Here is an 18,265-nt window from a genome sequence, read left to right as displayed (position 1 = left end):
AGTCAGATTATATGGTCATGCATATGATCTGCTTATTTAAAGGCCCTTTTATAGTCACTTTATTTAAATTAAAAAAAAACACAACAATTTTTGAACATTATTTCTCTCTTCCGAGATGTTTTAGATGTCTAAAACAGGTCAGCTGAATCCCTCCTTAAAAGTGTAATTCTTCTTTTTTTATAAGGAAATATGTTTTCCAAATATGTAGACCTCCACACTATGGCTTCAGGTGTTGTCTGCTGAGATAAATCCCACCCTCAAATGCTTTTTTCCTTGATTTGTATGGAAAAATGAAGCTGTGGAATGAAAGGACCAAAAGAAGCACTAATTCCTTGGTAGTCACAGAAATGGTGAAAAGTACAAGAAGTCACTACAAATACTTCTCTCTCTCCCCCTGCCCCCTGAAGTTCACAAGCTTCTTCTGAAAAAGCAAGATTATCTCATAGAAGGGGCAATGGTGAGAGACTGCTTGTTCTTCCAGACATCTGAGAGGGAGTCAAGACAGTTTTGGTCTTTTAGAGGGACGTGAGGCAAATTAAATATTACTTTCACTGTTGGTATTAGTCACAAGCAAAAGGCTCCAATAGAAATCCATTCATTTGACTTGATGTGGAAAGAGTTACTTGGCTGCTTAGCAAAGGTTTTTATGTGGTGTAAGCTTGAAGTGTCTGAGATGAACTGCAAGTATTTGGTTAACTGCAGAGTTCTCAGGAAAACGAGCTGATACCAGAGACTCAGAGGCAAAACAATTAACATAGTTGTGTAACCAGCTAAGCCTTTGCAGTTGCTCTCCACACACTTAGTTGGGCTGGGGAAACACATGACCTCAAGGGCATGGGGCACAAGGTTCTCAGCCTGTAGACAGCAGGAGGTTTTTGGGCAAGAGTGAGGAGATCACTGCCTACGTGCCAGGCACCAATCCAGATCCTCCCCACAGGCCCAAAGAGCCTCTGAGACATTGTAATTTTACTCCAGAAGAATGTGCCTGAGCTGAGAAAATAACCCTGTTTTGTAATTTCAGGTATTCTTGCCTGCTGCCACTCTGAAAAAGTAATCAAGGGTTTTAGAAATTCAAGAGGGCCATCTCCTAAAGATGCAGGAGGCAAAAAGGAGCTTGCTAGGGAATCTGTCCATACTCTGAAGGCTCTTAGAAAATTTCAGGGAGGCAAGTGGCTTAGAAACACCAGAAGGACGTCATTAAACTGTGTTCCTGCATTCTGCAGTGGAATGGGAGGATTAAACAAACAGAGGAAGAGCTCCAGGCCCTAAAGCATGGCTGACAGTCAGCAATTAGGAGAAGAACCTTGGAAAAGTCTACACATATCCCCGGCCACCAGACAATGCCAAGCTCCTTCCCTCCATCTCAGGAGAAGGGAAGTGAATTGACCCTGGTACCAAGTGAGGTTGAGCAGGGGCCAGGAAAATGCCACAGTGAATCTCCTCACTGTGTAAATGCCCCCCAGCCTGAGGTTTAGCCAAGGCTGCTGTCTCCAGTTGCTTTGCTAGAGAACACCAAGCCCTAGTGAAGAGCAATGAACAGGGAGGATGAAGTGTTATCAGTAACTGTTTACTCAGGAAAGGCTTTGAACCAATTTGTTTCTGTTGCAGTAATCAACTTGGGAAGCACAGTGACCCTTGAAGGAGTTTTTATTGATCATAGCAGAATAGGCCATTAATAGAGAAGAAATTATCAGAGAAAAAGACATTTCTGCCATTCTCAATAATGTTTTCATCAAAGCCCTTTTCACCACCAATAGCTCTTTCTTTTACTTATACATTTTATTTTCAAACCGATGCTATTTTCTTCACCTAACACTAAGTCCTTTACTTTGATAGAAACTAAACATTTCCTTTAATGAGCATAAGAGATAATAATGTTAAGCATTAGTTGGAACCATAATGCAACAAAAACTCAATGCCATTTAAAACCACTTAATGCGCCGGCTGACGTTTGTCATCTCACTAAAGAGCACAAGATTAGAGGTGCTACAACTTAGAAAGAAAGCATTATCCCACTGATGAGATAGTACTTTCCTTTGTACTAATCACACAGTCTAAAACATGTCTTTATATCTATTTATTATGTTAAAAACCCTAACAGAATGTTCCTGTAATAGGTGACAAAGAAAAAACCCCAATGCTGGGACGCTGTTTTTTTCACAAGCATTACTTTGACTCTTTCCAGAGGCAATGAATGTTTCATGGCTTGATGGCCAATTCAACAGACTGGAAGATCTCTCAGACAGAGAAGTGTGCCAGTTTCAGACCTCTAGAGAAGGCATGGATACACCAGCCTGAGACTCACAGCTTTCCAAATCTAATCAGCAGTCTCAGGTTCATCACAGTTGTGGCCAGACCAGATTGTAAGCAAAGCTGCAACAAGCTCAGGGTGTGAGAAATTAATTGGGAAGAAAGAACTTTGGTGTCAGTCATTAGGTACAGCAGAAATGAACTTAAACTGTAAAAATAAATATTTAGGCTAGACACTAGGGGAAAATGTCCTCATCATAAAGGTACTGAGGCATAGGGACATTCTGTCTGGGAGAGTTGTGGAGTCTTTACCATCACAAGATTTCAAGAAAAAGTAACCTTTTTTCCAGAAGTGACACAATAATACTGACTCTGCTTTGGGGTAGGAGATTGAATTGTCTCTTCTGGTGTTATTTATGTTGCACAACTCCTATATTTCCTGTATTTACAAGCTATCTCTGTCCTTGGAACTTGTAACAGTGCAGTTACACTCATTTACCCTAGCTGGGGGATTGGGACACGTTCATGTCTCATGTTCTTATACCATGAGCTCCTCAGCAGCTTCCTACTGGTGATGGCCAAGCTCAGAGTGCAGCAGCCACTGTCAATGAGAGGGACAAGTGAGATATTTTATTACAGTGCAAAGATTTTGCTGCAAAGTCCTCTCCACTGCTTGAGTAAGAGTAAGGGAAGGAAGAAGCTGACTTTGAAAACCCAAAATTGCAGATGTTATTATCTCTTGAAGCTATTAAATGATGGAAGTACAGCACTCCTGACAAATTGAACAGCACTGCCAGTTGCTGTAACATAGAACAGCTCCATTGCTTGTTGCTAATTTATCACAATCTATTATTTGACCCAGTGAATCCTGAATTAAATTTTTATATATTTGTGAACTATTTATACTGTATGAAAAATCAATATCTTTTTATTGGTCACCTGATTTAGGACAGATAAAAGGAATATTTCAGTATTCTCCAGGGTCAATACAGAGAGGCTTTGAATGATGAAAGATACAGTATCTTTGGAATGGAAGAAAAACTTCAGGATAGAAAGGAAAGAATGTAATGCACATGACATATCATTCCTATCCATGACATGTGTATTTTTTCACAAACTCACCACAAAACATAATGTCCTTTTAGAAGACAACATCTAATTCTTTATCACTCTTTAAGAAAGAATTATTAATTTGAAAAATTTTTTCTTTCTGAATTTCTTTGCATTTTGTATGAGCCATAAAACCTCAATGGAGTTATTTGAATTTCAATACCATCTCACACTTTTATTAAAATATATTATAACCCTGCTTCAGTAATTAACATGAAGATAGGACTCTTAGTCTAAAAACTGAAATATCTCTGTTATATCAGATTTTCCCTAAGTATGCTTTTGATTAAATAATTACAGAACAGCAGTGTTAACAATTTATCTATAATAGAGGGCATGTCACAAATTTCCTACTCATGTTCCTGCAGTTTATGCTTTTGCTGATGTGTTTTATGAGTATTTATTAGAGATGATGCCTTTAGTTAATAACATAAACTACCTACTAGTTTCATAATCATCACTGCAGTGCAGAAAGCTTTCGAGTTACGGTAGTTCTGCATTGACGACGTCAACAGATTTACTGCATTCATTTCCTTATGCAAATATTCCAAAAACATACATAAGTTTATAACCTTATATAGCATGCTGCCTACACATGAGGGTATCAAAGGCTGTGAACACTCAGAGTAGATTTTAAAGTTGACAGCACAAGTCATGCTGCTCCTTCCTTTCTTGTTTCTCTGTTGTCCTAATATTAGAACTCATTTAATGCTTGGTTCTGCAGACACATGGGGACTTCTGCACAGCCCCTACAGTAAGAGGGGAGACTGCCCGTGGTCTTTACATGATGTGTCTGTCTTTACTGAAGTCACTCATAAGGAGTCTGTGTGTGAACTAAGCAGAGACTTGCGATCCCTTCTTGCCCTGTACACGCACATGATTTGCCCCTGCATGGCAGAGCTTGCCTCTCTCTTGCAGGACAACCTTGTTTGCTCCTGCCATTTGTCCATTTTCCCCTCTCTTCCCCAAGAGGAGCGTGATGCTCCCTGCTCTGACTGCCTTTGCTGCACCTCACCACGCAAAGTTTGCAAAACACAGACCCTGGGATAGGAACCATAAATTATGTTTAGGTCACTGAGAGAAGGAGAGGGTTGGAAGGGACCCTGAAAGTCTTGATCTTGATCTTCTTTTGCTATTACCCAAATCAAGATAAATTTTATTTATGTCTTATCTAACTCACGCCTTGGGTAACTTTTTTCTAGACACTTTGGTGACAGGAACTTCCTCTATTTCCCAGCAGTTTATTCTGTCTTTCCCATTCCTTACAATTAAAAGCTTTTCCTGAGGTCTAGACTTCTGTTTGACAATTTAAGCCTTTTACTTACCTGTGACAAATCTATTTGTTCCACACAATTCTCCATGCTGATATTTTGTGCACTCCAAGAGATTTATAGTCTTTCTTAAAACATTATTCTCAAAACTGGGCACCGTACTCTGAAAGTGGCCCTACTAGTATTGAGTAGAGATTAATGTTTACATTCTGTATCTTGAAGACAATATTCCTGTTAATTAACCCTAGTAGAAAATTTCCTTTTTCCACAGCAATATGGTGTTGAGTCATGCTCTGCTTCTGAGCTTCCATAGCCTTAAACCTATTCCTGCTGCACTGCTACCTGGCCTGTGGCTCATTTCCCTTATTTGTGGTAACATTTTTGTGAATAATTTTATGATAAGTCTGTTTTCCTCCAAGGATTATTTTGGAAGCCAGAATCTGACAATATTAATGTATAACTGAGCCAAAAAAAAAAAAAAATTACTTTTTGGAACTTGGAAGACATGATGATCAAGTTAGCTATCAATAACTTTCTGTCTACTTATCTGGCAAACAGATAATCAATTACACATCAAAATAATGTAAAAACTAATACATAATAATAGTCAGCAATCAGCAATAAATTTTAGATAAATTCTTTTGGTCAGGTATACTCTGGACCACTTTCATTGAACGCTGCATAGAACTATGCATAATTTTGCATGATAATATGTCTTAATTAAACATGGAGAGTGTCTGGAATCGATACAGATGGAGAATGCACTCACATTAATCTTATTGAAGGAATTTACATTTTATTTTAGGAGAAGAGCAGTACAGAGAGTTCCAGTCACATCTTGAAGTCCTTCTGCTACTGCTATCATGGAAGTTTTGCGTGAGAAAGGACTATAGGATGCAAGACCTGCATTTCAAGGGAGTTTTCATTATTAATAAATAAGCATAGGTGAATTAATAAATGCAAAATAATTTTGACATGGATAATAATGGAAATAGCTAGAAAAAATATTGAATGGATTAGCACACTTAATTGGTCTTAGGTTGCCTAATGAACAATTAGCCTTGTGTTTAATCCCTCTCAATCCATTAGTCTTTGCTGCTCTTAGTCTCTAAAGATAAACAAGGATCATTCCAAACGTGCTTTTATTTTTGAAAACTACTTATATTAGTATTAATTATAATCATTGGCATGGAAACCGTCTCATAAATGAGAATGGACAAAAATGGGACATGCTAGAGGATCCTTTACCTGATGCTTTAAAAAATGTGTTGCAAAAAATTGCAGCAGTCTAAAATACTAGTGAGATAAGTCCTGTTTATTAAATAGAGATTAATCTACCTGGAAAGTGTTTTTTAAGGCCTTGGGAACACACTGTTGGCCATTCAATAAGTGCCATTACAATGCCAGGCCCTGCTGACCATGATCAGACAGTGTATCTTAGGTACTTGATCTATTTAGTGTGATCTAGGTTCAAGAGCCAACATATCATATGAGTGTTTGGGGTCGATTATACTACAAGTGGAGAGAAAAAAGCCATCAAAATGCATCCACAGGTTGCCTGAATATGCCTCTCTGTGTCTCCCTACCCCAAACTGCAAAACATTTCTGTCTCACATGGACACCAATCTTCCCTTTCATCCAGTGCATCCAAGGAGTGATTACTTAGCTGTGCAATGTGACAAAGCTAGACAGAGAAAAGGGACTTCTCTCATACATAATGGTGGCTTGTGCCCTGGTAGAGTCAGGCCAGTTAAATCTTCAAAACAGCTGCTTACCTGTTCAGGGGAATTCAAGGCTTGGAAGTTAATGGTCAGGAAAAAGTGAGTTGGACTGGATGTGTTTTAATTCACTGAGGTATATTAAAAGAGTATGTTGATTAATTTGAAGGCTAGAGGGAACATTTTTGTTTGAAATATCAAAGTGCTCCATGAATTACTACAGATACACGAGCTTTTTATTTTTTCCTTCATGAGGTGGGTTTTTTTGTTTTTGTTTTTGTTTTTGTTTTGGTTTTTGGGCTTGTTTTTGGTTTTTATTTTAGCAGTAAGTAATACTCTCTTATGCACAAACCTAACAGATGTAAAGGGTTCTCTAAGGAGCCTTTGGGGCAAGTACCTATGGTAGCTTCATTAGGACCTCTCTGACATTATCCATGTCCTGCACATTTTGGGAAATATTCTAGACTGGCCAGGGAAAAGTTTGAGTCTTAATAAAAGAAGAGAAATTAAACAAGTAAGGCACAAAGTGTGTCTAGGGGTCATGAAGTTCTGGATTCTTGCCTAATGCCACATTCATCAGGCTTAATGTAGATGAACTCTGTGCGGGTTTGCCAGCAGCAAGGTTGAACATCTCATTTGAGAAATCCTGACTCTGTGATTATGAGCCTGAGAGCATGAGCAGCTTCTGCCTTTCCATGGGCCTACAGCTGGAATACCCAAAGGAGTACCCACCACACATCTGCATCCATCGCTCTGCAACATTCATCAGTATATTTTATGCTTGGAGTTGGTCTGGAGGCTTCCCCTCCTGCACATGGCACATGGTAGACAATGCAGCAGTCAAACATCCCCACTCTTTAGCAGTGACTGAGCCAAGAGGAGCTATGGTCCACACAGAGCCTTCTGGCAAAGACAAAGCAACAGGTTGTTCAAAGTGCCTTAAACATTTTCTTCTGAAATATGAATGTGGGTGTGGGAGCTGACAGTTACTTGGTTGGAGGTGGATGTGGCTGAAAACTAGGAATGACTACAAGCAGTCAAGAAAAAATATACCAAATTGAAATGTGACAGGACAAGGGCATCACTATGGCTCTGTGCAGCTCCTGAGGGCTCTTTGGGAAAAATGCTGTCTGAAGGGAGCCTTGGAGAACAGAAGAAAGAAATGATATAAAAGATTTCTTTGAGAAATGCTGTATTCAAGACAAGGGAAGTCAAGCCCTTCATTGTCTGTACTCATCTTTGGGGTATGGGTCCAGATGAGATACTGGAGAAGGCAAAAAGGAAAACAACAAGAAAAACAAGCTACTTAAAAAAGCAAATGGCAAAAGAAAACCAGTTATTTCACTGAGTCAGGAGGAGATGACTGAGGGGAACATTACCTAAGTGAACATTAAACGGCCAAAATCTAATCCCTTTGCAATATAAAAGGCTGGAATGGAAAAGAAAATACTGAATTGCTTCAAATTTCCATAGTAGAGAGGATAAGAGTGATAGGCTTGGTTGCAAAAAGTGGGATTCAGTTAAACTTTTGGAGACCTTCTGTCCATAAGAGCAGTGAAGCACTTAAGATATATGCTTTTGCAAGAGGGTGTGAAATGTGTCATTGCAGATTTTAAGGAAATCATTCAACAAGTATCAGTTAATAAAGACTTAAAGACAGTTTATGCCATCTTCGGAGGGGGAGATGGATCAGATGAGGTCCTTACTGGTGTCATTATCTGTGGAACTGTAAATGCTGCGTTCAGACAAAGGGAACATTGTGTTCAATCTTTGAAAATGAAGAATCTTACATAAAAAGGTCTTCTTTCCATCCATTTCTACCCTAATGGACACTGCACTCTCTCAGGGTAAGTTCTAATTGGAACCTTGTGCCCTCGCCAGGAAATCACATGACTAAGAAACCTTATTACTCTGCAGCTGCTCCCTGGACATTGATTTAAGGTAGTTAGGTCTAAGTGGAACTATTTGTCTACTTCCCTCCTTAAAAAAATGTGAAATAGACAGGCAGATAAGCAGAAGTAATGTAAGACTTGACTTCATCTTACCAACTGGCCAAAATACCTACATTTTAGGGTGTGGAAGCATCTCTCAGAGATAACCAGCCAACAGGGCATGGCTGGGTCACACCCCTCCTTGCTACTGCAAGCTTCAATTTACATTCCATCCTTTGGCCAAAAACCTGATATACAAATTAAATCTCAGCTCCCAGGACCTGGTGTTACTTCCAGACTAAGCTTGTCCTTTCTCCATACTGAATAATGCCACTTGGAATATGTTTATCTGAGCTTGATACTCCAGGTGTTAGCATTAATCACTAAGCTTTGTCCTGGATATCTGCTTCTGGGAAAAAAGTATCTTATTTAGATGATTGATATTATTGAGAATTGCATAATCCTTAGAAATCTCAAAAATGTCAATGACACAATGAAAATAAAGCATCAAACCTTATTCCTCAGAACTCTCTAATGCTGTTGAAGTGTCTGATATTTCTTTCAGTCTCTGAAACTGTTAAAATGGAAACACCTTTCCCACATTTTCCTTCTCTGCCTTTAACAAATGATGGTTCTTTTAGCCTTCTTCTCTCCTCTTTGTTTGCTCAGAGGATCAAAGCCTTTTTATTTATTTCTTTTTCCTCCCAAGCAGTTTCTGGAGTGTTGAAAAAGCACCACCAGTATACTGAGTTTACATTACAAACAAGTTAAAATTCCCAGTCTGTCAGAGCTTTTCTCCTAGGATACCAAGGAAAGCAAAGTTCAGCTAAACTGAACAATTATTCAGAGATCACTTCTGAGTGAAGAAGCAAAGATTGCTTTAAGCAGAGCTATTTTCTTCTTAGAGATTTAAAGTCCACTTCAGAAATTAAAGTTATTATCCTCTGGAAGTTACCTGATTTTATTTGTATTCCTGGAGTGACTCCATTAAGTCATGTTCCCTTTTCACCCATAAAATCATCTTAATGAATCAGCTGTGGGATTTGCCATATGTAAATGCACCTTATGACAGCTACAATGACAAATGAATGGATGAAAAAGACATTGGCTGCGTGTTGCTTTTGTTGGAACAGCAGTGGGGTTTGTTCTGCTTTTAAGACCTGAGGTAGACAGTTTATTTCTTTTCTTGGTTATGAAGAACCAAGAAAAAAACTTTTTCTTTAAGGTAAATGCATTTTGTAATAATGGTGTAAAAAAGAAGCTTGAGCTGTATGGTTTGGGAGTATTTGGCTAAAACAGATTTGTGTTGGTCTACCATTCCCACACAATCGCTCTCCTTTTCCTCAACATCTGAGAGCAGAGACTTGCCTGATAACTCAACCTCATCATCAGCCAGTATAGGATGAGCTTGCACCTGTTTAATAAAACACACTGTCTGCTGATCTCTGGTATTGTCAGGGCTCTTCTAAAGCCATGGTGGCTGCAAGGAACAAAATGAGCAGCAGTGTTTGGAAAATATCTAAGAAGATTCCTACAAACTTTACAATTTTTCTGGTAAAATATTATTTTATGGACAAATATTTAATAGTAAGGAAAACAAGAAACTTAATAGTCTCTATGCAAATAATGCACTGACACGTCTATTAGGTGTTGTAAGGTGTTCTTTTCACACAATTTTGCCAAAGTTTAATCCAGTATTACTACATTGATGCCCCATGTGGGTGCTTTTCTCCCCTGCTTTTTGCAAGGCAGAGATAAATACTGGTAAAACACATCTCTTACAAGGTAAAATCAAGACAATTTGTGGTATTACAGAAACATCTGGAAGTTTTACAAATGGAACAAAATGCAGTTTTAGTTGACATACAGTGAAGATGTCTTTCTGACTGACTAAAGGTTTGTAAAAATGCCATTAAAAATCTATGATAAAAAGCAAAGAAGTCCCTAGTCATATTCTTGACTGGTGACACTGATCAATCAAATATGCAAATAATCTCACAAAAAATTATAAGGAAGCTTTTTGAAAACCAATTTGTCATGGCACGATCAATTATATTTTTTGCATAAAAATATCAGTTTTTAAATGGTCTTGCAGAGAAATATAATTTTTGACATTTCTTAGCCATGTAAGCTGACCCATGCATACTCTTAATACCTCAGCACTGAACCCTACATGTGTTACTGAGCAATATTTTTATCTTTCTTTTTTCTTCTATCCTTTTGTCTATTTATCTGCTTTCTCTTATCTTCATAAATAAAAGGGAAAAAATAATCATTCAATGAGTTCTGAAAACCTCTCCAAAATTTGCTTCTTAACTGTTATCACATTTCTTGCTATGAGTCTAACAGTAGCGCAGCCAATTTCTGCTAAGCATTACAAATATAATATTTTTAAACACTAGCAGAACACGTCTTCTCATGCTTTCCTGTTAATTTCTTCACTCGATGATGCAGCCAATGTGAATTAAATTAGATATAAAAATATAATATATAATGATTATAAAGCAATACAGGATCTGCAAGGCAGTAAGGTACTGGATCCAAAAATACCTCAGGCAAAAATCTCTTACAAAACACACAGGTAGAAATGTTCCCTCAAGCACAGCTGCAGGTTCCCCATCGTGGAGGCCTGGCACATAAAAGCTGGGGACAGTTTGGGATCTAAGGAGACTTAATCACAGCTATGTTATGGAAAATAGCCATTCTGATATGGTGAGCTGTACTTTTAACAGCTCAAGGTCAAAAAGATCAGTACCAGTCTAGGATCCTCTCAGAGAACCCCAGCCCTTCTCATAGGGCTCCTTTCCTCACCAGGGAGGAGGAGTGTATTTAACCTGCATTCCTATAACAAAGACAATTTCTATAGCCCTGCTATTACATGTCTGTAGAGCAGGGAGTCACATCACTGATGAAACAATATTTAGGAACTTTTAGGGCTGAAAAAAATTAGGAATATATTTGGGGATAAAATTTAGGAATTTAGGTATGAAACGATGTTTTGTAAAATTTTCAAACTTATGTCCCATCCTACACCTCAGCATCACTTTGACTACACAGTCTTCAAAGCCTGTTGCAAGCCACTAATGTCCCTTTAGTGTTAGATTTGACATCTGACACATTAATTTTGCTGGAAGCAGTTTAGAATCTCTCAGTATAACCAGACAGCCCCTTGTTGCCCACTTATCTCAGCCAGCTTCTCTGCAGGGCTCGTTGCAGAGAAGAATCCCGCTGCTGCCAAATCCCAGACTCGGTGAGCTGCCTGCAGCATCCTCCTTCGCAGAGCACAGGGCAGGATCTCTGTCAGCTCAGCAGTGAGTCCCTTGGAAGACCAGCACCACAACCCACAGGGGCTGAGGCTTTGCAGAGCCCCAGGTCATGCAGCTACATTGTTGTGTGTCCCTCCTCCAGATGCAGCACTCAGGTAACACAAAAATTGTCCCTGGTTGTGTCTGGGCTTGTTAGTGGAGCTTTTCATGGGAGTGGAAGCTAATGTATAAGTTTAACAGTATTTCTCAGCTGAGGGTGCTGTCAGTCTCTACATTCTGCACATTTTCACTTCTCTCTGTCTTCCACCAGCATGTCATGTTCTAGACAAAGGTTTTTCTCAGTTTTCAGGTTCCCTTCAGCTCTTTCCTCCTGGCAAGCCCAGGCCCCAGCTCCTCCTCTGAAACAGTGGGAGATGACTTTTCTGTTCCTCCCACACCCTTTGTTACTCTTTTCTTTTTTTGTCCTCTTTTTTTTTTTCCCTCAATACCTTCTTCCAGCCTTTGTCAGTGCTTTTCCTCTGATGTCATGCCAGTCCCAATCCTTTCATTTTACTTCCCTATGTTATTTTTCCCCTTGTTATCTCCTTAATCACTTCTAATTTTCTTAAGATTTTGTTTCTTCTCACTGGCATAGTCCACCTATGGAGCACCCCTTCTTTCAGATACCCTGTTCCTTAAAGGGTACTCTAAATGAACATGTTTATCCTTCTCATGATTTCTCCTAATACAGTTCTGTCCTATGAATTTGCTGCCTTTGTGGTCTCCCAATTAGCTTTTGACTTAATTCTCTCTTGTGTAGACTTGCTTGATTTTCCTCTGGAATCTGGCAATGTTTCCATTGACTTCATCACCTTCATCTGCCTTAAAATCTCTTCTTCCCACAACTGGCTTATCATTTAATTTACTTCTCTTCCAGCTTGAATAGCCATTTGAGTATCTCTACTGATATTTTTTTCCCTTTTCTATCAAGCAATTTTCTTCTCTTTATTTTTCCCATTTTGTCTTGTACAGAGATATTTTCCTCAATCTTTTTTTGTTTTCACAAACTTTTTTTTTTTTTGCCTTCTCTATTCACTTTTCTAACAGAGAATTTCAAGGTCTGACAGCACCCACCAAAAGCCCAAGTTCCCATTTCACCCATGAAAAGTTTATCAGCGAATCCCTCTCTACGCACCTTGCTTGATGCATATTTGATCTGGTTTATATACCTGGTGATCATGCTGTATTCCTCTGGATGCACTGGGAAAGTGACTTTGAAGGTCAGGGTCATCAGTACTATCAAGTTCAAGCCACTTGCCAGACTTTAAAGTGTTCTGAAGGAAGGCTGCCTCAGTAACTGGGGTTAAGGCCATGCTTTTGCATGTGGGTCTCAGACAGTTTGGAAAAGCTGCTAACCTGACTCTTACATTTTTGGGAAAGCCTGTTGATTTACATGAGGAGACCATACGTTCCCACACAAGGAGTATCATTGCTGACTATGCAACTATTCCCATAATCTCAGCACAGCTATGAAAACGAGCATGATAATTGTTCCAACTACATAATTTTATATTTGAGAGGACCAATATCAGATAAAAGCAATATAGTTCTACAACCCAATTGTTTTTTGTATAGTTTGCTGTAGCTCTTGTAACTTCTTTTTGACTTTGACAGGTTCACAGGGATTTACTCCCCATGAAAATCTGCACATACCTGAAATTAATGCCTGAAAACCTCTTAAGACAATAGATAAACCAGCAAATCCATTGAGATCACATACGGCATTCTGGGCTTAACTGAAGAAAGAGACCTGAAGAAATGGCACTAATCTGCAATATCTGAAAGCAAATCTGCAAAATCTGAAGCACTCCTAACAATGAACTGTGGTTTTGTCCCAGTGGAAACACCTGACAATTGCATTGAGGCTATTCTCAGGCAGCATTTTCCCTTGGAGGAATTTTTTTTTGTCATTTTACTCTTACTGCTAAATTAAACTCAGGATTTTCAGTCAATCTTTATTTTCACAAAATGAAATGTGTTCCTTTTTTTTTTTTCTTTTTTTCTGCCAGTTTAGGGCTGGATTATCAGCTAAATTCATAGCAAGAAACAGTCACAGGCAGAGACTTAGGAGGATGGTACCACTGAAGGATATTGCCCTCCTTTCCTGCCACCTTTGGACCTCAGGTCCACCACAGTTTTTCTCTGGACATTCAGGACTGGTTGCAGGGGCAGGGTGACTGATTCTCCCTCTGGTCAGCCCGTTTTGCTGGCTGTGGATACCCCTCCATTGCAAATGCAACCCACTCAGGGATTAAAGCACAGACTTATTCTCCACACTACCAGAGAGCAAGCGGACAATCTTCTCTTTAATTCTCTGACCTGGACCATGTTCTTGATTAAGCTTTAAACCAGCTCTCAGTTTTATACTAATAAGCATAAAAAATGCCCCAACAGTTAATATTACACCATCTTCACAACAGCTTATGTAGCTTGCCATAGTTATACACATTCCAACATAGACAGTAATGCTGTCTGATCCTGGAGGGTGTCAAACATCTTGGTGGTGTTCTGTGACACCCTGAGAGTGACTTTACCAATGACAAAAATTCATACTAACATATCAATAACTATAGTACGACAAGTTGGAGCAAACAAGGTGCAACAATTCTGATAAAATTTTGTAGGACTTTGGAGACAGCTTTCAAAAACTGATCAGAGAATGAAGTCCCTTCAGTAGGATGTTGTTGGCAAATTTAACAGCCTCATAGACAGGATCTCATGCCTTGTGAAATCTTGAGACTGGATTCTCAAGTTGCACTGCTAAACCAGACTTTTGGTGGGTGCATACCTCATGTACCCACCTGAATTCTTGTAGGCAAACAGAGAGTTTAGCCCACTGACTTTAAAGGTAAAAAATTGCAATTTGACCCCAGCATAGGCAACATTAGAACCAGGTCTTTAATGTCTTATAGTATTCTATAGAGGACTCTGTGAGCCACAGCACAATTTATGTTCTGTAGGACACTGCCATGGGCAAATTGTGTTCATGCAAAACATCCAAATTTTTCTTTCTTTAATGCCACTACATGTCCCTACACTGCCTTCATTTCCAAATTCAGCTCCACTTATGTAACACAGACCACTGAACTGAATGTTAGCATTGTTTGTAATGTATTTCTCTTATTTTGGCTTTCCAGTCTGATTTAGTACTTTGCTTTGTCACATTTATTTAACTGTACAAACATTATGGGAATCCAGAAAGAGACTTTATCCCTGCATCTTGCTTTAGATCCAGTCTTTCAATGATAAAATTAGAATCTTACTTCTAGACAAGGTGTCAACATTTGCCTAAAAAAAACTTTATTCCTTTATTTGTAGAAGCTTATAAGTAGGTCATCAACACAAGTAACCCAGGCAAACATCAACAGTGATTAGAAAAGCACCTTGGCTCCAGGATGAAAGTCTAGTTTTAATGTACTTGGTACCAATGCCATTTTACTTGTCTTTAAGTTACAGAGCAGTAAAGCAACTAATATGTTTTCTATTTTGGAGTGTGTTTTATATTTTATATATAATGGAGGGCTCTAGAGATATTGAGAGTAGTGGAGAACATTATTCTTAAAACAAACCCCTAACAAACAAACAAACAAACAAGAAAAAACTCACTGAAGTATGAAATATTCTAGTAGGGAAAAATTGACTTGCATTGCTCTTCAAATAATCAGTTCATTAAGAAGGATTTGCATGAATTGTTACTGATTTCACTTAAAGAATGAACATTACAGAAGTATAATTTTTCTATTACCTTAACTGTGAATAAAATTAGCTTAATGTGCAATTTTTCCCAATATAACTGGAGAAGTTACCTTTTCTTGTAATACATTTGTCAACATAAATAACAGCAGAAGAAGTCATCATGATTTGGGTGCATTTCAAGAAAATGAAAAACATTATTTTCCTAAAATATATACTTGATCAGGTGGATTGTGTGATTTTCAAATTGTTCTCATGAATATTTAATCAACATGAGACATATACTTATGCAAGCTGAAATAGGTACCAGTCTGTGTCCCAGGCTGTTCTGTTTCACAGTCTTCCAATTGAGTGTTTTTAAAAGCTGATTTAACTAACAAAAAAACTGCCACCACCACCAACAAAAAGAACTAAAATCATCTTCAGCAGGTGGCATAAACTGAGAAGCCAAAGAACTCACAAACTACCAGCAAATCCTTAGTTCAGTTCAATGCAGTATTGGTGAGATGCCTGCCTAGTTTTTTATCAATTGCTTGAGTTTTATCAAGATTGCTGAAATACACAGATGTGTACATAAAATAATCCACTAAATATCTGTGATAACATGGGGGCATAAAGCCCCCAAAATCCAACTCTCCCCCCAGAATCCTACCTACACACTGGCACAGAGATACACTTTCTCACACCCACATGTGTGTCCCAGCAGATGCGTGTGGCTGGCACACACACAGAGGGAAGGTACGTACCCACACACCTCTAGGTCTACAGAGGGTTAGATAAACACTGTCTGGGAATAAAAAAACACATTCCTATGAATCTGTACATATAAAACATCCACATGAATCCAAGCAAACACATAAGCACAGATGCACACACCTGCACACTCAGAGACACAGGGACATGGGCAAGGCACATCCACAGGCACAGACAGCTCCAGAAGCACACACACACACCTGCACAGCTGGCTGTGTACTCACAGGGACACACAGATTATATATATGAGGAAGAGTTACAATGGCTATATCATCCCTGCTAATCACTCCTTCCTTTTTGAAATATTCCAATTTTAGGATCCTGGAGTGAGCCAGGTCCCTGCAGAGGAGATATTCCCAGAGGAGCAAAGCACTTCCAATTTCTTTAAGGTTCCCCACCTCTCTCACCCTCTCTCCCAGCAGCAGATCCAGGGAGATGAGCTGGGCACTCAGCACAGCTTTCCCAGCTGCTGGCTTGGCACTTTCCACCCCAGGCTAAGGAACGGCATAGGATGGCAAGCTTAAGATCTCATCCTTTCACCCCCAGAGCCTGTGGGAGCAGGAACCCCTGGGCAACATCTGGACACAGCTCCTTTCTTCACTCTGCCCTGATCAATCCCCCCCAGCTGTCGACCACAGGGTCGCCCCTGAATCCTACCCTTCCTCTGCAAGTGTAAAAGCCCCTGTTCTCCTCCTGCTTCCCCCTTCCCCGTTTCTCCTGCCCCCGAATCCCGTCAGGAAACCTCTTTGCAATTCGCCACTCTAAACTTTTTCCTGGCTGCACAACCTGCAACCCCCGGGGCAGCGGCTGCGTCTGGTCCAGAGGGAAGAATGGGGCGGGGGAGGGCTGCAGGGACCCGGGGTGCAGGGATCCGGGCTGCAGGGTGTGGGATGCAAGGAGTGGGATGCGAGGATTGAGATGCGGGATACGGGGATGTGAGGACCGGGATGCGCGAATTCGAGACGCAGGATGCAGAGTCAGGGATGTGGGATGCAGGGACCAGGACGCGGGATAGCAGTGCCCAGCTTCTTACCGTGCAATGATGATAGGTCCTGGCGAGGGTCTCCAGCTGTCCCCGGGCATCGCGGGCCTCCCGATGTGCTCGTTAAACATCCACCGGGGAGTCTCACCCCCCAAACTTGTGTGAGCTGCTTCCTCCGGGAACAATCACCCTTTCTCCCCCCCACCTTGGATCGGATCCCGATGGAAACTCATCAAGGCCTCCTAAGTGGTCAGAGGTAAACTGTGAGGGAAGAGGAAGAGGGGGACAACGGGACGGAGAGGTTGTGATCACCAAGCGATGATCCCCTTCCTTTCCCCTCTCCTCTGGAGCACCCGCTTCCCGTTCCTCTGACCAACTTTGGCTCTGCTTAGCCAGGCAGCGCCTGGGACCGGCGCTGTGAATTGGGGTCCCTTTTCGCAGCCTGGCATCTTTCTAGATTTCCTCTCCTTTCCGGGCAAAGGGGATTGGTGCAAAGCTTTAAATTAGGAGGCGACCCAGAGTTGCAAAGACAGGGAGTGGGAGCTGGCTGGCGTTCGCAGACCGCCTCCCCCGGCGCTCGGCGCTGCGCGGAGGGGCCGGCTGAGCCTTATCCCTACCATTTATTCATTGACTGCCTTCCTAATTCTCACTCCGGAGCTGGCTATTGCTCCTGGCACGGCCGGGAGCGGGGCTGTGGCTGAAGCCCTGGGAAGGAGGCGAGCCCCATGCTGCGGGGCTCCCCGCGGCTGTTTAACTGCGCCGGCAGCGCGGGCAGAGCGCAGCCCGGTGCCGGGGGGAGGACAGGGGTGTGGGGGGGACGGGACACGGGGACGCTGCTGTCGCCTGGCAACCCTGCATCCCTGCCCTGAGCATCCCTCCCCCAGCGCCCTGATTGGACGGGGCCGGGGCGGGGGGAACACACTCTCCTCCGAGGATGCTGCGCCCCGGCACTGCGACTTGTCGCATCCTCAAAAAGCCAGGAGCGGGCAGGGTGAGCACAGAGCAGCCGGGAGAGCCGAGGCAGTTCAGGGCGTTGTGTTACCCTCCTCCTGCCTTCTTGCTTCCAGCTGGCTTGATCAATTTGCTTCTGCTCTACATCTCCTTGGAAGAGAATGTATTTGTGTATGTATGTATGTATGTATGTATGTTTGTGGATGGATGGATGGATGGATGGATGGATAGATAGATAGATAGATAGATGGATAGATAGATAGATAGATAGATAGATAGATAGACAGATAGAAAATATACC

At 40.9% G+C, this 18,265-nt stretch overlaps 1 protein-coding gene across 3 annotated transcripts in view; it reads right to left on the bottom strand.

Annotated features, from left to right (window-relative positions):
• GRM3 (glutamate metabotropic receptor 3) overlaps window positions 1–17,730 on the bottom strand; it is a 102,410-nt gene extending 84,680 nt beyond the window's left edge. For all 3 annotated transcript variants that reach the window (XM_053943914.1, XM_053943915.1, XM_053943916.1), the window contains exon 1: window positions 17,065–17,730. The gene's annotated coding sequence lies outside the window, so the exon portion shown is untranslated. The remainder of the gene's footprint in view (window positions 1–17,064) is intronic.
• Window positions 17,731–18,265: the final 535 nt, after the last annotated feature.

Source organism: Vidua chalybeata, chromosome 5, assembly GCF_026979565.1.
Source record: "Vidua chalybeata isolate OUT-0048 chromosome 5, bVidCha1 merged haplotype, whole genome shotgun sequence".
Taxonomy (NCBI): domain Eukaryota; kingdom Metazoa; phylum Chordata; class Aves; order Passeriformes; family Viduidae; genus Vidua; species Vidua chalybeata.
This window is presented reverse-complemented; position numbering and strand designations above follow the sequence as displayed.